The sequence below is a fragment of the Chlorocebus sabaeus genome, chromosome 6, assembly GCF_047675955.1.
Source record: "Chlorocebus sabaeus isolate Y175 chromosome 6, mChlSab1.0.hap1, whole genome shotgun sequence".
NCBI classification, from domain to species: Eukaryota; Metazoa; Chordata; class Mammalia; order Primates; family Cercopithecidae; genus Chlorocebus; species Chlorocebus sabaeus.
Genome location: NC_132909.1, coordinates 50,799,202 through 50,812,487, shown reverse-complemented (window position 1 = coordinate 50,812,487; position 13,286 = coordinate 50,799,202). Strand labels below are relative to the sequence as shown.

The 13,286-nt window shown below is 42.0% G+C and overlaps 2 pseudogenes; one reads left to right on the top strand and one right to left on the bottom strand.

The window, feature by feature from the left end:
* Window positions 1–1,363: 1,363 nt before the first annotated feature.
* LOC140711906 (uncharacterized) lies at window positions 1,364–7,173 on the top strand (annotated as a pseudogene).
* Window positions 7,174–11,710: 4,537 nt separating this feature from the next.
* LOC140711905 (endogenous retrovirus group K member 5 Env polyprotein-like) lies at window positions 11,711–12,876 on the bottom strand (annotated as a pseudogene).
* Window positions 12,877–13,286: the final 410 nt, after the last annotated feature.

The window sequence follows — 13,286 nt, the reverse complement described above, 5'->3', positions numbered from 1 at the left end:
AAAGGTCGGGTTACCCACAAAGGGAAGCCCATCAGACTAACAGCAGATCTCTTGGCAGAAACTCTACAAGCCAGAAGAGAGTGGGGGCCAATATTCAACATTCTTAAAGCAAAGAATTTTCAACCCAGAATTTCATGTCCAGCCAAACTAAGCTTCATAAGTGAAGGAGAAATAAAATCCTTTACAGACAAGCAAATGCTGAGAGATTTTGTCACCACCAGGCCTGCCTTACAAGAGCTCCTGAAGGAAGCACTAAACATGGAAAGGAACAACTGGTACCAGCCACTGTAAAAACATGCCAAATCGTAAAGGCCATCAATGCTAGGAAGAAACTGCATCAACTAACAAGCAAAATAACCAGCTAACATCATAATGACAGGATCAAATTCACACATAACAATATTAGCCTTCAATGTAAATGGGCTAAATGCTCCAATTAAAACATAGACATGCAAATTGGATAAAGAATCAAGATCCATCAGTGTGCTGCATTCAGGAGACCCATCTCACGTGGAGAGATATACATAGGCTCAAAATAAAGGGATGGAGGAATATCTACCAAGCAAATGGAAAACAATAGCAACAATGAAAAAGCAGGGGTTGTGATCCTAGTCTCTGATAAAACAGACTTTAAACCAACAAGGATCAAAAGAGACCAGGTCATTACCTAATGGTAAAGGGATCAATTCAACAAGAAGAGCTAACTATCCTAAATATTTATGCACCAAATACAGGAGCACCCAGATTCATAAAGCAAGCCCTTAGAGACCTACAAAGAGACTTAGACTCCCACACAATAAAAATGGGAGATTTTAACACCCCACTGTCAACATTAGACAGATCAACGAGACAGAAAGTTAACAAGGATATCCAGGAATTGAACTCAGCTCTGCCCCAAGCAGACCTAATAGACATCAACAGAACTCTCCACCCCAAATCAACAGAATATACATTCTTCTCAGCACCCACATCACACTTATTCCAAAATTGACCATATAGTTGGAAGTAAAGCACTCCTCAGCAAATGCAAAAGAACAGATATTATAACAAACTGTCTCTCAGACCACAGAGCAATCAAACTAGAACTCAGGATTAAGAAACTCACTCTAAACCACTCAACTACATGGAAACTGAACAACCTGCTCCTGAATGACTACTGGGTACATAACAAAATGAAGGCAGAAATAAAGATGTTCTTTGAAACCAATGAGAACAAAAGTACAACATACCAGAATCTCTGGGACACATTTAAAGCAGCGTGTAGAGGGAAATTTATAGCACTAAATGCCCACAAGAGAAAGCAGGAAAGATCTAAAATTGACACCCTAACATCACAATTAAAAAACTGGAGAAGCAAGAGCCAACACATTCAAAAGCTAGGAGAAGGCAAGAAATAACTAAGATCAGAGCAGAACTGAAGGACATAGAGACACAAAAAACCCTTCAAAAAATCAGTGAATCCAGGAGGTGGTGTTTTGAAAAGATCAACAAAATTGATAGACTGCTAGCAAAACTAATAAATAAGAAAAGAGAGGAGAATCAAATAGACGCAATAAAAAATGATAAAAGGGATATCACCACCAATCCCCTAGAAATACAAACTACCATCAGATAATACTATAAATACCTCTGTGCAAATAAACTAGAAAATCTAGAACAAATGGATAAATTCCAGGACACATATACCCTCCCAAGACTAAACCAGGAGGAAGTTGAATCCCTGAATAGACCAATAACAGGGTCTGAAATTGAGGCAATAATTAATAGCCTACCAACCAAAAAAAGTCCAGGACCAGTTGGATTCACAGCTGAATTCTACCAGAGGTACAAAGAGGAGCTGGTACCATTCCTTCTGAAACTATTCCAATCAATAGAAAAAGAGGGAATCCTCCCTAACTCATTTTATGAAGCCAGCATCATCCTGATACCAAAACCTGGCAGAGACACAACAAAAAAAGAGAATTTTAGACCAATATCCCTGATGAACATCAATGCAAAAATCCTCAATAAAATACTGGCAAACTGACTCCAGCAGCACATCAAAAAGCTTTCCACCACAATCAAGTTGATTTCATCCCTGGGATGCAAGGCTGGTTCAACATATGCAAATCAATAAACATAATCCATCATTTAAACAGAACCAAAGACAAAAACCACATGATTATCTCAATAGATGCAGAAAAGGCCTTCAACAAAATTCAACAGCCCTTTATGCTAAAAACTCTCAACAAACTAGGTATTGATGTGATGTATCTCAAAATAATAAGATCTATTTATGACAGACCCACAGCCAATATGAAACTGAATGGGCAAAAACTGGAAGCATTCCCTTTGAAAACTGGCACAAGACAGGGATGCCCTGTCTCACCACTCCTATTCAACACAGTGTTGGAAATTCTGGCCAGGGCAATCAGGCAGGAGAAATAAACGAAGGGTGTTCAAGTAGGAAAAGAGAAAGTCAAATTGTCCTGGTTTGTAGATGACATGATTTTATATTTAGAAAACCCCATCGTCTCAGCCCAAAATCTGCTTAAACTGATAAGCAACTTCAGCAAAGTCTCAGGATACAAAATCAATGTGCAAAAATCACAAGCATTCCTATACACCAATAACAGACAAACAGAGAGCCAAATCATGAGTGAACTCCCATTCACAATTGCTTCAAAGAGAATAAAATACCTAGGAATCAAACTTACAAGGGATGTGAAGGAACTCTTCAAGGAGAACTACAAACCACTGCTCAATGAAATCAAAGAGGACACAAACAAATGGAAGAACATTCCATGCTCATGGATAGGAAGAATCAGTATCATGAAAATGGCCATACTGCCCAAGGTAATTTATAGATTCAATGCCATCCCCATCAAGCTACTGATAACTTTCTTCATAGAATTGGAAAAAACTACTTTAAAATTCATAGGGAACCAAATTCATGCATTGCCAAGACAATCATAACCAAAAGAACAAAGCTGGAGGCATCAGGCTACCTGACTTCAAACTATACTGCAAAGCTACAGTAACCAAAACAGCATGGTACTGGTACCAAAACAGAGATATAGACCAATGGAACAGAACAGAGCCCTCAGAAATAATACCACACATCTACAACCATCTGATCTTTGACAAACCTGACAAAAACAAGAAATAGGAAAAGGATTCCCTATTTCATAAATGGTGCTGGGAAAACTGGCTAGCCGTATATAAAAAGCTGAAACTGGATCCCTTCCTTACACCTTATACAAAAATTAATTCCAGATGGATTAAAGACTTAAATGTTAGACCTAAAACCCTAAAAACCCTAGAAGAAAACCTGGGCAATACCATTCAGGACATAGGCATGGGCAAGGACTTCATGACTAAAACACAAAAAGCAATGGCAACAAAAGCCAAAATTGACAAATGGGATCTAATTAAACTAGAGAACTTCTGCACAGCACAGTGTGGCGATTCCTCAAGGATCTAGAACTAGAAATACCATTTGACCCAGCCATCCTAGTACTGGGTATATACCCAAAGGATTATAAATCATACTGCTATAAAGACACATGCACATGTATGTTTATTGCGGCACTGTTCGCAATAGCAAAGACTTGGAACCTACCCAAATGTCCATCAATGATAGACTGAATAAAGAAAATGTGGCACATATACACTATGGAATACTATGTAACCATAAAAAAGGATGGTTTCATGTCCTTTGTAGGGACATGGATGAAGCCGGAAACCATCATTCTGAGCAAACTATCACAAGGACCAAAAACCAAACACCGCATGTTCTCACTCATAGGTGGGAATTGAACAATGAGAACACTCGGACACAGGGTGGGGAACATCACACAATGGGGCCTGTCATGGGGTGGGGGAGGGGGGAGGGATAGCATTAGGAGATATACCTAATGTAAATGATGAGTTAATGGGTGCAGCACACCAACATGTCACATGTATACATATGGAACAAACCTGCAGGTTGTGCACATGTACCCTAGAACGTAATGTATAAAAAAAAAAATGCACTCTGTAGAAACACCTTATAAATGTAAGATATGCAGGAAAGGCTTTTATTCTGCCAAGTCATTTCAAATACATGAAAAATCTTACACTGGAGAGAAACGCTATGAGTGTACGAAATGTGGTAAAGCCTTTGTTTCTTTCACTTCCTTTTGATATCATGAAAGGACTCACACTGGAGAGAACCCCTATGAGTGTAAGCAATGTGGGAAAGCCTTCAGATTTACCTCACACCTTCGAAATCATTGTAGGACTCACACTGGATAGAAACCCTATGAATGTAAGCAATGTGAGAAAGGCTTCAGATCTGTCAAAAATCTTTGAATTCATAAAAGGACACACACTGGAAAGAAACCCTATGAATGTAAGGAATGTGGAAAAGCATTCCATAATTTCTCTTCTTTTCAAATACATGAAAGGATGCACAAAGGAGAGAAGCCCTATGAATGTAAGCATTGTGGGAAAGCATTCACATCTGCCAAGATCCTTTGAATACATGCAAAACACACACTGGAGAGAAACTCTATGAATGTAAAGAATGCAGGAAAGCATTCAGCTTGCCTACTTCCTTTCATAGACATGAAAAGACTCACACTGGAAGGAAATCCTATGAAGGCAAGCAATGTGGCAAAGCTTTCACTTCTAGTTCTTTTCAATATCATGAACTCACTCTAGGGAGAAAACCCTATCAATGTAAGCAATGTGCAAAAGCCTTTATTTCTTCCACTTCTTTTTGATATCATGAAAAGACTCACATGGGAGAGAAACCCTATGAGTGTATGCAGTGTAGAAAAGCCTTCATTTCTTCTAGTTCCCTTCAGTATCATGAAAGGACTCACACTGGAGAGAAGCCCTGTGAATGTAAGCAATGTGGAAAGCCTTCAGATCAGCTTCACCTTTAAATGCATGGAAGGACTCACACTCAAGAGAAACCCAATGAATGTAAGCAGTGTGAGAAAGCATTCAGACCTGACAAGATTCTTTGAATACAGATAATGAATGTAAACAATTAACTGTTTATAATAACTGTGTACTAACAAATGTTATTTTTAAATAATTAAGCTATAATAGTAAGGCTGGGCACCGCAGTTCACGCCTGTAATCCTAGCACTTTGCGAGGCCGAGGTGGGTGGATCACGAGGTCAGGAGATCGAGACCATCCTGGCTGACAGGGTGAAACCCCGTCTCTACTAAAAATACAAAAAATTAGCTGGGCGTGGTGGCGGGTGCCCAGTTACTCAGGAGGCTGAGGCAGGAGAATGGTGTGAACCCAGGAGGCAGAGCTTGCAGTGAGTCAAGATTGCGTCATTGCACTCCAGCCTGGGCGACAGAGTGAGACTCCGTTTCAAAAACAAAAACAAGGCCGGGCGCGGTGGCTCAAGCCTGTAATCCCAGCACTTAGGGAGGCCGAGACGGGCGGATCACGAGGTCAGGAGATCGAGACCATCCTGGCTAACACGGTGAAACCCCGTCTCTACTAAAAATACAAAAAACTAGCCGGGCGAGGTGGCGGGCGCCTGTAGTCCCAGCTACTCGGGAGGCTGAGGCAGGAGAATGGCGTGAACCCGGGAGGCGGAGCTTGCAGTGAGCTGAGATCCGGCCACTGCACTCCAGCCCGGGCTACAGAGCAAGACTCTGTCTCAAAAAAAATAAATAAATAAAAATAAACAAAAACAAAAAGCTATAATAAAATATCCCATTGGTGTCGTGTATTAGGTCAACCTTATACTGTTAAATTGTTATTTGGACATTGTGAGTCAGTATAACCATGTGGATAAAATGCCAGGTATCTTTTTCCTCAGAAATTTTACTTTTGAAGCTTATGTACTTAAGTTTTTATCTCAACCCTAATTTTTCTTTTCCTTTCTTTTCTTTTCTTTCTTTTTTTCAGAAAAAATCTCACTCTGTCACCCAGGCTAGAATGCAGTAGCATGATCTCAGGTAGCTGCAACCTCTGCCTCCAGGGTTCAAGCAATTCTCCTGCCTCAGCCTTCTGAGTAGCTGGGACTACAGGCGTGTGCCACTATGCCAGGCTAACTTTTTGTATTTTTTAGTAGAGACAGGATTTCACCATATGGACCAGGCTGGTCTTGAACTCCAGAACTCATGATTCACCTGCCTTGACCTCCCAAATGCTGGGATCACAGACATGAGCCATCGTGCCCAGCTGCAACCCTATTTTTCATTCAGTCATAATACTAATAGTTATCTCATGTACCTCTGAGTGCCTTCTTCCCCAAAACCAGCAGTGCCATACCTGCTGTCAGCAAAGGTGTAATATACCATAGTGATAAAGATGACCAAAAGCCATAAATGACTGTGAGATGTATGAGAATTACAAGTCACATTAGTAAGTAAGAAGAGAAAACTTTTGGCCATGCTTATGATTTGAAATATGTTTTCCTCTATATATTTGTATGTACAAATGTGGGTTTAGGTAAGAAATAACTTTTAATTCTAAACCTTGAAGTCAGCTTGTCATTAAAATAGGTCATAACAAAAAGGTCTAGGTACTGAACTTGTAAGTAAAAATAAATATTAATTAAATATATTATTTCCTTTAGAAATATAGTTTCAAAATGCCCTTGTTTTTGTCCTGATCCATCCTGGTCACTGAGGAGCATCATGTCTCTCCAACAGTAAAAGACTTGGCCTTGGCTGGGCATGGTGGCTCACGCCTGTAATCCCAGCACTTTGGGAGGATGAGGTCAGGAGTTCAAGACCATTCTGACCAATATGATCCAACCCCATCTCTACTAAAAATACAAAAATTAGCAAGGCATGGTGGCATGCTCCTGTAATCCTAGCTCTTCAGGAGGCTGACACAGGAGAACCACATGCATACAGGAGGCAGAGGTTGCAGTGAACTGAGGTCACACTGTTGCACTCCAGCCTGGGCAACAAAAGCGAAACTGTGTCTCAAAAAAACAAAAAAAAAGACTTGGCCTTGTGGTGAGGGGAGGTCATCTGTAGACTCCTGGACCTGTTTTTGCCTTACTTATGCTCTAAAGACTAAAATATTTCCTAAAATGTATGGGCACTGTTTATCAGAAAGTACCTTAGTTAAAACATGAATTCATTTATGCCTTGTAAAGCTATATTTTTTCAAATTGCTTTGCCGAGTCATAGGAGGCTAATAAATTTGTATAAATTGTCTAAATACAAGCCTGTCTTTCTCTGATAATGTGCTGTTGATGCTAACTTGTCAACAACCTGCTTGTGTCAGCAGTGTAAAGTTAACAGCAACATGGAAAAGTTTCTTTTATATATTATGCAATGGCATAGACCAATTCAGTCCCTTCCTTTTAGGTGCCAATGAAGCGGCTCTTCAGAAACACTTATTTAAAACTCCCTAAGTTCAAAATCCAGGCACCACAGGATGCAGCATCAGCCACTGACCAAACCTTGTCTGTGTGTGGAGGTGACATACCCAGTCCCAGATAATGTATCCACATCAGTGAAGGGTGGAATCATTGATTGTCAGATCACACAAAGTGACTCACAGCAGGGAAGACAAGGCAGTGAAAACTGGCCAGGCATGGTGGCTCACACCTGTAATCCCAGCACTTTGCTAGTCCAAAGCGGGTGGATCACTGGAGGTCAGGAGTTCAAGACAAGCCTGGCCAACATGGTGAAACCCTGTCTCTACTAAAAATGCAAAAATTAGCTGGGCATCGTGGTGTGTGCCTGTCATCCCAGCTAATAAGGATGTTGAGGCAGGAGAATGGCTTGAACCCGGAGACAAAGATAACAGTGAACTGAGATCACACGATTGCAGTCTCCAGCCCAGTCGATAGAAAAAAAAAAAAGAGTTGGGTGCACCTGAATCCAACCCCTGCCTCATCCTTCTCCCTTGAAGGCCAAATACACCCTGATACTTTTCACCAAAGAGTAGAAACAACACAATTCATTTGATCCCAAATGTGCCTTTCCACAGGATGCAAGCACAGTGTTGGAATGGCCAATGACAGTGACAATGAAAGTGCAGGGTGAGGGTGATGAACAGGACACACTGGAGACCCTGACATTGGCCTAGATATAGGGGTGTCTTGATGTTTCACAAAGAGCCCAAGGAACACCCCAAAAAGGACACTGGAGCACAGTCCCAGAGGATCTTCATATGCCAGGAAGGCCACTAATTTTGGAAGTCAGCGACATTGGTGCCTGTTTGAGTCCTGATCCTACACAGAGTGATCATTGAAAGCTCACACCAGGCGGGGTGACTCACACCTGTAATCCCAGCACTTTGGGAGGCCGAGGTGGGTGCATCATCTGAGGTTGGGAGTTCAAGATTAACCAGGCCAACATGGCAAAACTCCATCTCTACTAAAAATACAAAAAGTAACCAGGTATAGTGGCTCATGCCTGTAATCCCAGCCATTTGGGAGACTGAGGCACAAGAATAGCTTAAACTTTCAAGGCGGAGGTTGCAGTGTGCTGAGATCATGACGTTGCACTTCAGCCTGGGTGACAGAGCAAGACTCTGTCTCCAAAAAAGAAAAAAAGCTCACTTCGTTCTTCCCATGGTGCCCCCACTGCAGGTGTACCAGCTACTCATGTTGACCATGGGAGAAACCCTTTATACTGAGAGAACCTCAGAGCCCTGGAAAGCTAGGGATCCACAGGCAGATACAGTAGTCAGTGATGCCCTCCACAAGTGACAGTTCTGTCATGGGGCTTTTCCTACACATTTCTAGTGAAACAAATGCGGGTTTAGGTAAGAAATAACTTTTAATTCTAGACGTTGAAGTCAGCTTGTCATTAAAGTAGGTCATAACAGAAAAGTCTAGGTACTGAACTTGTAAGTAAAAATAAAAATATTAAATAAATACATAAAATGTACTTGTATATAGGCTTAGAAGAGGTCAGTCAAAAATTCAGGGGCCGCTGGGCATGATGGCTCATGTCTGTAATCCCAGCACTTTTGGGAGGCTGAGGCAGGCAGATCACTTGAGGTCAGGAGTTCAAGAGCACCCTGGCCAGCATGGTGAAACATCATCTCTATGAAAAATATAAAAATTAGCTGGGCATGGTGGCACACACCTGTAACACCAACTACTCTGGAGACTGAGGCATGAGAATCACTTGAACCAGGGAGGCAGAGGTTGCAGTGAGCCAAGATCATGGTACTGCATTCCAGCCTGGGCTACAGAACAAGACTGTCTCAAAAAAAGAAAAAAGTTCAGGGACCTGGAGGAAGGAGAGAAACTGAAGCATGCTTTGGTTAATAGATATTTCATTTTGACTGATCACTAAAGAGAAAACTATTCAACTAATGGTTTGTAAGGTAAATACTGGAATTTCTAGTCTGTGTCTGGTTTGTCATAGGTAACAAACGTGACATCATCTAAGTCATAATGGGAAGGTGTTTCATTGGAGTAAGGTGCTCTTGTGCAACACAAAGAATGGGGGATTTCATGAATCACAGCCATTTTCAGGATGACCCACCCAGCCCCATATCCTTTCCACACCCCTTACTCTTTTTCTATCCATGTCTTTGATTGGACTGGTCCTGAGTTGTATCCTTCATAGTAAGTGGGTAAATGTAAGAGAACTGTAGGTAGTTCTATCAAATTGTGGAACTTGAGCACGCTGTTGTACAGGACCCAGGTCTAGATGCAGTTGCTGAGAAGTACAGGTGGCCACTGGGGCTTTGACTTGCCTCTGCCGAGTGGGGCCGTGTTGGGTGACCCAGGAACTCGTGGAGTCTCTGCTAACTCTGGGTGGTTTCTAAATTGAATGGTTACATAACTGCTCAGTGCTGGAGAATTGGTTGGTGTTCAGCAAGCAGCACACATTTGGTGTCAGACAAAAAGACAGCATAGGTCAGAACCTTCCACTGACTCAGTGAGTGCATGGTCTTTGGTGGGCATTGAGACCCTGGTGGAAGGACTGTGTCCACACTGTGGGGAGGGGACAGCAGGGTGTGTGTGGAAGTCCCAGAAGTAATTTTCTGGCTGCTCACATTTCCCTCACACACTTCCTAGGAGTGGGCCAGCCTGGCCTCTGTCTCCATGGTCCAAGTGGATCCTGAACTTGAAAATGTGTAACTATTGGAGTGTGGGTTTCCTTGTGAGCTGTGGGTGAGGCAGGCTGCCTACCTGAGCTGCCTCCCTTTTGGTTTTTTATAGAATCTTGCTGCCATGGAATTGCTCTTTTCCCATGCATTTGAGAATTTATTTGTGTATTTTTCAGACAGAATCTCACTCTATGGCCAAGGCTGGATCAGTGGCGTGATCTTGGCTCACTGCAACCTCTGCCTCCCAGGTTTAAGAGATTCTCCTGGCTCAGCCTCTTGGGTAGCCGGGACTACTGGCACATGTCACCACACCCTGCTTTTTTTTCTTTCTTTTTTTTTTTTTTGTATTTTTAGTTACGACAAGTTTTCACCATGTTGACCAGACTGGTCTCAAAGTACTGAACCCAAGTAATCCACCTGCCTCAGCCTCCCAAAGTTCTGGGATTACAGGCGGGAGCCACTGCACCTGGCCACATATAAGAATTTTATTCTGTGATTTGGGTGTTAGGATTTTAATTAGCTGGTTGGAAACTTAGTGAACGGTTTGATAATGTTTGAAGAAGGAAATCAAGTTCTTCAAATAAACTGTTTTATGCCGAGTCAAAATAATAACAACGTGAATACTCAGAGACATACCACCCCCAAAAATAAATGGGCCTTGGGCTGTTCTAGTGTGTTTCCTTGGTTTCACTTTTTTTTTTGGAGACAGAGTCTCGCTCTGTCGCCCAGGCTGGAGTGCAGTGGTGCGATCTCAGCTCACTGCAAGCTCGGCCTCCTGAGTTCCCACCATTCTCCTGCCTCAGCCTCCTGAGTAGCTGGGACTACAGGTGCCCACCACTGCTCTGGGTTAATTATTTGAAGTTTTTAGTAGAGATGGGGTTTCACCGTGTTAGCCAGGATGGTCTCGATCTCCTGACCTCGTGATCCGCCCACCTTGGCCTCCCAAAGTGCTGGGAACACAGGCGTGAGCCACCGCACCTGCCGGTTTCACTTATTTTTGATACGCAAAGGTGATCAAAGTTTTGATTCTTTTTGTTGTTCTTTGTAGCTTTGTCATCTCTTTGTCACAAAGCAGAATTTTGCCACTTTTGAATTTTTAGTAACAGAATATTACCATTAATACACCATTAATATTATGCTGAGAGGGTGTATTTCTGGGTTTTTTTTTGCCTGAGCCTGTTGCAAACATGCTGCTCTGTGAAGTTGTGGATCACATAATTGACTCGCCCATTCCACTACTTAATGGCACTTGAGTTGGTTCAAGTCTATCTTTTGATTTTTTTTTTTCTTTTTAAGATGGAGTCTTGCTCTGTCGCCCAGGCTGGAGTGCAGTGGCGGGATCTCGGCTTACTGCAACTTTTGTCTACTGGGCTCAAGCAATTCTCCTACCTCAGCCTCCTGAGTAGCTGGGATTACAGGCGCCTGCAACCACGCCCACCTAATTTTTGCATTTTTAGTAGAGACGGTTTCACCATGTTGTCCAGGCTGGTCTCGAACTCCTGACCTCAGGTGATCCACCCGCCTCAGCCTCCCAAAGTGCTGAGATTACAGGCATGAGCTACTATGCCCGGCCTATCTTTTGATCTTATTGACAATGCTTTTCTTGTTTTTGTCTTGTTTTGTAAACAACCTGCAATTTTCACAAGTTATAGTTTGGGAGTCTGGTTTAATAACTACATTTCCTATGACTAACATATAAGGGGGCTTACACAACTTTGTAAAGGAACTGTTAGACTGGAATTTAGGTTGATAGAGTAAAATGGCTTACAATCTCTTGTTTCTATAGTTTGATTTCCAGACCAAATTCTAAGGCGGTATGAAGCTACAGTAAGCCTCCATAATTCTGGATGTTCAGGACCAAAAACAGGACTTACTATTTTTGGTCTTGGAGTAGAGATTCCCTTTTCTTCCCATATCCAAGGGTAGAAAGACTGTAATTTTTTGTGCTTATGTTCATCTAAACTTTCTGTTAAGTCACTATCAACAGTTGGACTCACTAGTGCACTGGGACCGAATTGAGTTTGTCCTGTGCAATTGTGGTAGAATTGACCTCGAAGTGCCCAATCTATAACAGTTCTGAATGTATTGTTCTGTAATATCACCGCACTATCGGCCACACATTCTTCCCAAACTAAATCTTTTGATTCTTTGGAAATCTCCTTGGGGCAAGGTTTTCCTTTTGGCCTAAATTTTAATGATCTTTGATAAGAAAAGTCTTGTAAATAGTTTACCTGTGGTTTGAGTGACATTCCGCTTATCATGTGATAAGTAAATCTACTGGTGGGACTGACAGTAGGTACTTCTTCTACCAACCAATTTTGAATAGCAGGCATTAAACATCCTGGTGCTCTCCCTAGGCAAATAGGAGGATAACGATACCCAATGGAAATATTTATCATCATTCCTTCTTCCTCCGGTTTGGCAGGGCAACGATCATCTCTGGGACCAGGTACCCACACACTATTATTAACATATACTTCAATAGGATTATCCATCCATGTGACTGCCCGAATTAAGGGCGGGAAAGGCACATAGGCCCAGTAGGTATAATTAGCTGCAGCTGCTCCTGTAGGCATGGGGAGACTTACCACCATTGATACAATCATTAAAGCTGCAAGCAGCATTTTTTCTGGGGTTTGTGTCACCTTTGTGCTAGCTAAGCTGTTTCCAGCTAACGGTGTCAGCTTCTTTAACCGTGCCCAGGTTGGCAGCTCCGCCTTCTTGGTGCATGGCGACTTCATCTGTTCTTCTGATATCACCACTTGGTTCATCTTGCGAGTCAATGGTGCTCGATTGCGGTGTTTCCGTCTCCATGGAGGTGCTTTTCTTTGCATCTCCAATGGGTTCATTGTAGAACTTCAAATGTTTAGTGGGTATCCAAACAGGAAGCTGATTTTCTCCTGGTGAAACACAAGCAAAACCTCTTCCCCAGGTTATCACCTTCCCTATTTCCCATGTCTTATTTTTGTTTTCTTTCCACCAATCAGTTTTCCTTCATGTGGACTGTTCTTTTTATCAGTAATACGTTGTTCTGCAGAAGTAGTAGTCTGATTTCTATAAATGTTTAAAAAATTTAAAGTATAGAGTGCTAGATTAAGCTGCATCTGAGGAGTGGTACCCTCCTTACTGTCTCCCCCTTCTTTTTGTTTAACTGAGTTTTGAGTGTTCTATTAGTCCTTTCAACTATGGCCTGTCCTTGGGAATTATAAGGAATTCCTGTTGTATGTGTAATTTTCCACTGATTTAAGAATTCTTGGAA